We start from the raw sequence: 8,821 nt of genomic DNA, 5'->3' as shown, positions 1-8,821 counted from the left end.
ATTTTGTTACGAATTTACATTATTTTATGTGTATTTTGTATACATTTTCTTATACGTATTTACTTCATTTTATGTGTATTTTGTATATATATTTTTATAGAAATCTACGTTATTTTATGTGTATTCGTATATATATTTTGAAACAAATTTACATTGTTTTATGTGTATTTTGCATATCTATTTCAATACAAATTTACCTTATTGTATGTAAATTTTGTATATTTATTGTAATACAAATTTAAATATTTTATGTGTATTTTGGTATATATATTTTCATAAAAAATGCGTTGCTTTATGGATATTTTGCATCTTTATTTTCATACAAATTTACATTATTTTATTAATATTCTGTGTATTTATTTTGATGCTATTTTACATTATTCTATTTGTGTTTTGTATATATTTTTTTATACATATTTACATTATTTAATGTGTATTTTCTATATATATTTCATACAAATTTACGTTATTTTAAGTGTATTTGTTTATATATTTTCATTCAAATTTACATTATTTTATGTGTATTTTGTATATGTATTTCAATAGAAATTTAACTAGTTTTATGTGTATTTTGTATATATATTTTTATACAAATTTAAATTATTTTTGTGTATTTTTTTAATAGAGTTTTATACAAATTTACAATATTTTATGTGTATTTTGTATAACTATTTTCATACAAATACACATTCTTTTATTGATATTTTGTTTATTTATTTTGATGCGAATTTACATTATTTAATGTGTATTGTGTATATATATTTTTATACGTATTTACGTCATTTCATGTGTATTTTGTATATATATTTCTATAGAAATATACGTTATTTTATGTGTATTCGTATATATATTTTGAAACAAATATACATTGTTTTATGTGCATTTTGTATATTTTTTCAATACAAATTTCCCTTATTGTACGTGCATTTTGTATATTAATTTTAATACAAATTTAATTATTCTATGTGTATTCTTGTATGTGTATTTTTAAAAAAATATGCTTTATTTTATGGGTATTTTGCATCTTTATTTTCATACAAAATTACATTATTTTATTGATATTCTGTGTATTTATTTTGATACGATTTTACATTATTCTATCTATATTTTGTATATCTATTTTATACAAATGTACGTTATTTTACGTGAATTTGTTTTCATTTCAAACAAATTTACATTATTTTATGTGTATTTTGTACATGTATTTAAATACAAATTTAACTAATTATATGTGTATTTTGTATATCTATTTTCATACAAATTGATATCTATTTTTTTGTTTTTTTGTATATATTTTTATTCAAATTTTCGTAATTTTATGTGTATTTTGTATATTTATTTTCCTACAAATATACGTTCTTTTAACGGAATTTTGTTTATTTATTTTGATACGAATTTTCATTTTTTTAGGTGTATTTGATATATATATTTTTATGCCTATTTATATAATTTTATATGTATTTTGAATATATATTTTCATAGAAATTTACCCTATATGTATATACAAAAAAATACAAAAATAATTTAAATTTGTATGAAAATAAATATACAAAATACACATAAAATTAGGTAAATTTGTATTGAAATACATATACAAAATACACTTAAAATAATGTAAATTTGAATGAAATTATATAAACAAATACACTTAAAATGACGTTAATTTGTATAAAATATATGTAAAAAATACACATTAAATAATGAAAATATGTATAAAAAAATATATACAAAACACAAATAGTATAATATAAAATCGTATCAAAATATATACACAGAATATTAATAAAATAATGTACATTTGTATGAAAACTAAGATGCAAAATACCTATAAAATAACGCATTTTTTATAAAATTATATATACCAAAATACACATAAAATATTTGAATTTGTATTAAAATAAATATACAAAATCCATATACAATAAGGTAAATTTGTATCGAAATAGATATGCAAAAAACATATAAAACAATGTAAATTTGTTTCAAAATATATATAGGAATACACATAAAATAACGTAGATTTCTATAAATATATATATTCAAAATACAAATAAAATTAAGTAAATACGAGTCAAAAATGTATACAAAATACACATAAAATAATGTAAATTCATATAAATATAAATAAACAAAATACCAATAAGAGAATATGTATTTGTATAAATATAAATATACAAAATGCACATAAAATAACGTAAATTTGTATAAAACTATATACAAAAATACACAGATGTAATTAAATTTGCATGAAAATAGATATTCAAAATACACACAAAATAAGCTAAATTTGAATTGAAATATATATACAAAATACATAAAATAAAGTAAATTCGTTTAAAAATATTTTTAACAAATACACATATAATAACGTAAATTTGTAAAAAAATATATATAAACAAAATACACATTAAGTAATGTAAATACGTATAAAAAATATATTTACAAAATACATCAATAATCAAGTCATTCGTATCAAAATAAATAAACAAAAAACTAATTAAATAATGTAAATTTGTATGAGAAAACATATACAAAATACACATAAAATAACGTTTTAAGTTTCTATAAAAATATATGTACAAAAATGCACATAAAATAAGTTTGCATAAAAAATATATACAAAACACACATTAGATAATGTAAATGAGTATAAAAATATGTATACAAAATACCTATGAAATAATCTAAATTCGTATCGAGTTAAATTAAGAAAATAACAATAAAATAATGTAATCTTGGATGAAAATATATATAGAAAACACACATAAAATAACCTAAATACAAATACAAATATACACATTAAATAATTTAAAATTGAATGTAATAAATATACAAAATAAACATAAAATAAGGTAAATTTGTAATAAAATATATGTAAGAATACACATAAAATAATATAAATTTGTATGAAAATATATATACAAATACACATAAAATAACATGAATTTGTATAAAATGTTTCAAAATATATACGAATACACACAATAAAATAACGTAAATTTATATGAAAATGTATATATAAAATACACATAAAATAGTTTAAATACGTAGAAAAATATATATACAAAATACATATAAAATAATGTAAATTCGTAAAAAATTAAATACACAAAATTCCAATAAAAGAATTTATATTTGTAGGAAAATATATATACAAAAAAAAATAACTAAAATTTGTATAAAAATATATACAAAAATACACAAAAATAATTTAAATTTGTTTGAAAATAGATATGCAAAATACTCATAAAGTTAGGCAAATTTGTATTGAAATACATATACAAAACTCACATAAAATAATACAAATTTGTATGAAAATATATAAACAAATACATATAAAATCACGTAAATTTGGATAAAATATATATATACAAAATATACATTAAATATTTTAAATATGTATAAAAATATATTATATTATATATATTTTATTGATATTTGCGTTATTTATGTATTTTGTATATGTTTTGTCATAGAAATTTACATTATTTTATTGGTATTCTGTCTATTTATTTTGATACGAATTACATGATTATTTGTGTATTTTGTACATTTTGTTATACGTATTTACATTATTTAATGTGTATTTTGTTTATATATTTTTATGGAAATTTACGTTATTATATGTGTATTTGTATAAGTATTTTGATACAAATTTACATTATTTTATGTATTTTGTATATATATTTCAATTCAAATACCAATAAAATAATATATATTTGAATGAAAATAGATTTACAAAATACACATAACATAACTAAAATTTGTATTGAAATAAATATAAAAATACATAAAAATAATTTGAGTTTGTATGAAAATAGATATTCAAAATCCACATAAAACTGGGTAAATTTCTTTTGAAATATATATACAAAATACCCATAAAATATTGTAAATTTGTGTCAAAATATATAAACAAATACACATAAAATAACGTAAATTTGTATGAAAAATATATACAAAATACACATAGAATAATGTCAAATCGTATCAAAATGAATGAGCAGAATATCAATAAAATAACGAAAATTTGTATGAAAATAAAGAAGCAAAATACCCATAAAATAAAGCATATTTTTATATAAATACATATACAAAAATACACATAGAATAATTAAACTTGTATTAAAATTAATATACAAAATGCATATACAATAAGGTAAATTTGTATTGAAAAAATAAGCAAAATACACATAAAAGTGTAAATTTGTTTAAAAATCTATATACAAATACACATAATATAACGTAGATTTCTATAGAAATATATATACAAAATACAAATGAAATGATGTAAATACGTATAAAAATATATATACAAAATACACATTAAATAATTTAAATTCTCGTCAAAATAAATAAACAAAATATCAATAAAAGAATGTGTATTTCTATGAAAATTGATATACAAAATACACATAAAATAACCTAAGTTTGTATAAAACTATATACAAAAATACACAAAAATAATTTAAATATGTATGAAAATAAATATACAAAATACACATAAAATAATGGAGATTTGAATGAAAAAATATAAACATATACACTTAAAATAACGTAAATTTGTATCAAATATATATACAAAATACTAATTAAATAATGTAAATATGTATAAAAAAATATATACAAAACACAAATAGAATAATGTAAAATCGTATCAACAATAAATACACAGAATATTAATAAAATAATGTAAATTTATATGAAAATAAAGATGCAAAATAGCCATAAAATAACGCGTTTTTTATAAAAATATATATACCAAAATACACATAAAATATTAAAATTTGTATTAAAATAAATATAAAAAATGCACATACTATAAGGTAAATTTGTATTGAAATAGATATGCAAAATACATATAAAACAATGTAAATTTGTTTCAAAATATATATACGAATACACATAAAATAACGTAGATTTCTATAAAAATATATACAAAATACACATAAAATGAAGTAAATACGTATAAAAAAATGAATACAAAAAATACATAAAATTAATATACAAAATGCACGTACAATAAGGTAAATTTGTATTGAAAAAATATGCAAAATGCACATAAAACAATGTATATTTGTTTCAAAATATATATACGAATACACATAAAATAACGTATATTTCTATAGAAATATATATACAAAATACACATGAAATGACGTAAATACGTATAAAAATATATATACACAATACACATTAAATGATATAAATTCGCATCAAAATAAATAAACAAAATATCAATAAAAGAATGTGTATTTGTATGAAAATAGATATACAAAATACACAAAAAATATTGTAAATTTGTATAAAACTCTATACAAAAGTACACAAAATTTTTTTAAAATTTGTATAAAATATATTTACAAAATACACATGAAATTAGGTAAATTTCTATTGAAATACATATACAAAATACACAAATAAAAATATATAAACAAATACATTTAAAATAACGAAAATTTGTTTGAAATATGTAAAGAAAATACACATCAAATAATGTAAATATGTATAAAAAAATATATACAAAACACAAATAGAATAATGTAAATAGTATCAAAATAAATACACAGAATATTAATAAAATAATATAAATTTGTATGAAAATAAAGATGCAAAATACCCATAAAACAACGCATTTTTTATGAAAATATGTATACCAAAATACACATAAAATATTTAAATTTGTATTACAATAAAAATACAAAATGCACGTACAATAACGTAAATTTGTATTGAAATAAATATGCAAAATACATATAAAACAATGTAAATTTGTTTCAAAATATACATACGAATACACTTAAAATAACGTAGATTTCTATAAAATATATATACAAAATACACATATAATTAAGTAAATACGTATAAGAAAATGTATACAAAATACACATAAAATAATGTAAATTCGTATCAAAATAAATAACTAAATGCCAATAAAAGAATGTTTACTTGTATAAATATAAATATACAAAATACACATAAAATAACGTAAAATTGTAGAAAACTATATACAAAAATAAACAAAAATAATTAAATTTTTATGAAAATAGATATACAAAAGACACATAAAATAAGCTAAATTTGAATTGAAATATATATAGAAAATACATAAAATAATGTAAATTTGTATCAAAATATATATTCAAATACACATATAATAACGTAAATTTGTATAAAAATATTTAAACAAAATACACATTAAATAATGTAAATACGTATAAAAGATATGTACGTAATGTAAAAATTTATAAAATTAAAGATGTAAAATACCCATAAAATATCTCATATTTAAAAAAAATATATATACAAAAATACAAATAAAATAATTAAATTTGTATTAAAATAAATATACAAAATACACATACAATAAGGTAGATTTTAATTGAAATAGATATGCAAAAAACACATAAAATATTGAAAATTTTTATCAAAATATATACGAATACGCACAATAAAATTACATAAATTTTTATGAAAATATATATACAAAATACAAATAAAATAATGTAAATACATAGAAAAATATATATACAAAATACACATAAAATAATGTAAATTCATATCAAAATAGATAAACAAAATTTCCTCTAAAAAAATGTATATGTGTAGGAAAATATATATACAAAATACAAATAAAAAAAATTGTATAAAAATAATACAAAAATACAGAAAATATTTTAAATTTGTTTGAAAATAGATATGCAAAATACAAATGAAATTAGGCAAATTTTTTTTGAAATACATATACAAAATACACATAAAATAATGTAAATATGTATGAAAATATATAAACAAATACACATAAGATAACGTAAATTTCCATAAAATATATGTACAAAATATACATTAAATATTGTAAATATGTCTAAAAATATATATACAAAATACACAGAATAACGTAAAATCGTATCAAAATAAATAAACAGACAATCAATAAAATAATGTAAATTTATATGAAAATAAAGATGCAAAATACCCATATAATAACGCATATTTGTTTAAAAATATATATACATAAATACACATAAAATAATTAAATTTGCATCAAAATAAATATACAAAAGGCACATACAATAAAGAAAATTTGTATTGAAATAGATATGCGAAATACACATAAATAATGTAAATTTGTATCAAAATATATATACGAATACACATGAAATAGAGTAAATTTCTATGAAAATATATATTCAAAATACATATAAAATTATGTAAATAAGTATAAAAATATATATATCATATACACCTAAAATAATGAAAACTCGTATCAAAATAAATAAACAAAATTCCGATAAAAGAACGTATATTTGTAGGAAAATAAATATACAAAATTCACATAAAATTACGAAAATTTGAATAAAAATATATACTAAAATCCACAAAACTAATTTCAATTTGTATGAAAATAGATATACATAATACACATATAATTAGTTAAATTTGTATTCAAATACATGTACAAAATACACAAAAAATAATGTAAATTTGTATGAAATGAAAACAAATTCACATAAAATAACGTTCATTTGTATGAAATATATATACAAAATATACATAGAATAATGTAAAATCGTATCAAAATAAATACACAGAATATCAATAAAATAATGTAAATTTGTATGAAAATAAAGATGCAAAATACCCATAAAATAAAGCATTTTTTTATGAAAATACATATACAAAAATACACATAGAATAATTAAATTTGTATTAAAATTAATATACAAAATGCACGTACAATAAGGTAAATTTATATTGAAAAAATATGCAAAATGCACATAAAACAATGTATATTAGTTTCAAAATATATATACGAATACACATAAAATAACATATATTTATATAGAAATATATATACAAAATACACATGAAATGACGTAAATACGTATAAAAATATATATACACAATACACATTAAATAATGTGAATTCGCTTCAAAATAAATAAACAAAATATCAATAAAAAAATGTGTATTTGTATGAAAATAGATATACAAAATACACATAAAATCTTTTAAATTTAAATAAAATTATTTTTATAAAAATATATATACCAAAATAATAAAAAAATTAAATTTGTATTACAATAAATATACAAAATACACATACAATAAGGTAGATTTATATTGAAATAGATATGCTAAATACATATAAAACAATGTAAATTTGCTTCAAAATATATATACCAATACACATAAAATAACGTAGATTACTTTAAAATTATATATACAAAATACACAATAAATGAAGTAAATACGTATAAGATAATGTATACAAAGTACACATAAAATAATTTAATTTGTATTAAAATAAATATTCAAAATACACATACAATAAGGTAAATCTATATTGAAATAGATATGCAAAATAAACATAAAATAAATCAAATTTGTATCAAATCATATACGAATACACATAAAATAATGTAAATACGTAAAAAAATATATATACAAAATACACATAAAATTATGTAAATTCTTATGAAATAAATGAACAAAATTCCACTAAAAGAATAAATATTTGTAGAAAAATATAAATGCAAAATACAAATAAAATAACTAAAATTTGTATAAAAATATATAAAAAATACACAAAAATAATTTAAATTTGTTTGAAAATAGATATGCAAAATACACATAAAATTAGGCAAATCTGTATTGAAATACATATACAAATTACACATAAAATATTGTAAATTTGTATGAAAATATATAAACAAATACACATAAAATAGCGTAAATTTATATAAAATATATATACAAAATATACATTAAATAATGTAAATGTGTATAAAAATATATATACAAAATACACATAGAATAA

This window comes from Eriocheir sinensis, chromosome 57 (assembly GCF_024679095.1).
Source record: "Eriocheir sinensis breed Jianghai 21 chromosome 57, ASM2467909v1, whole genome shotgun sequence".
NCBI classification, from domain to species: Eukaryota; Metazoa; Arthropoda; class Malacostraca; order Decapoda; family Varunidae; genus Eriocheir; species Eriocheir sinensis.
The sequence above is the reverse complement of the archived record's forward strand: the minus strand, read 5'-3'. Positions refer to the sequence as shown.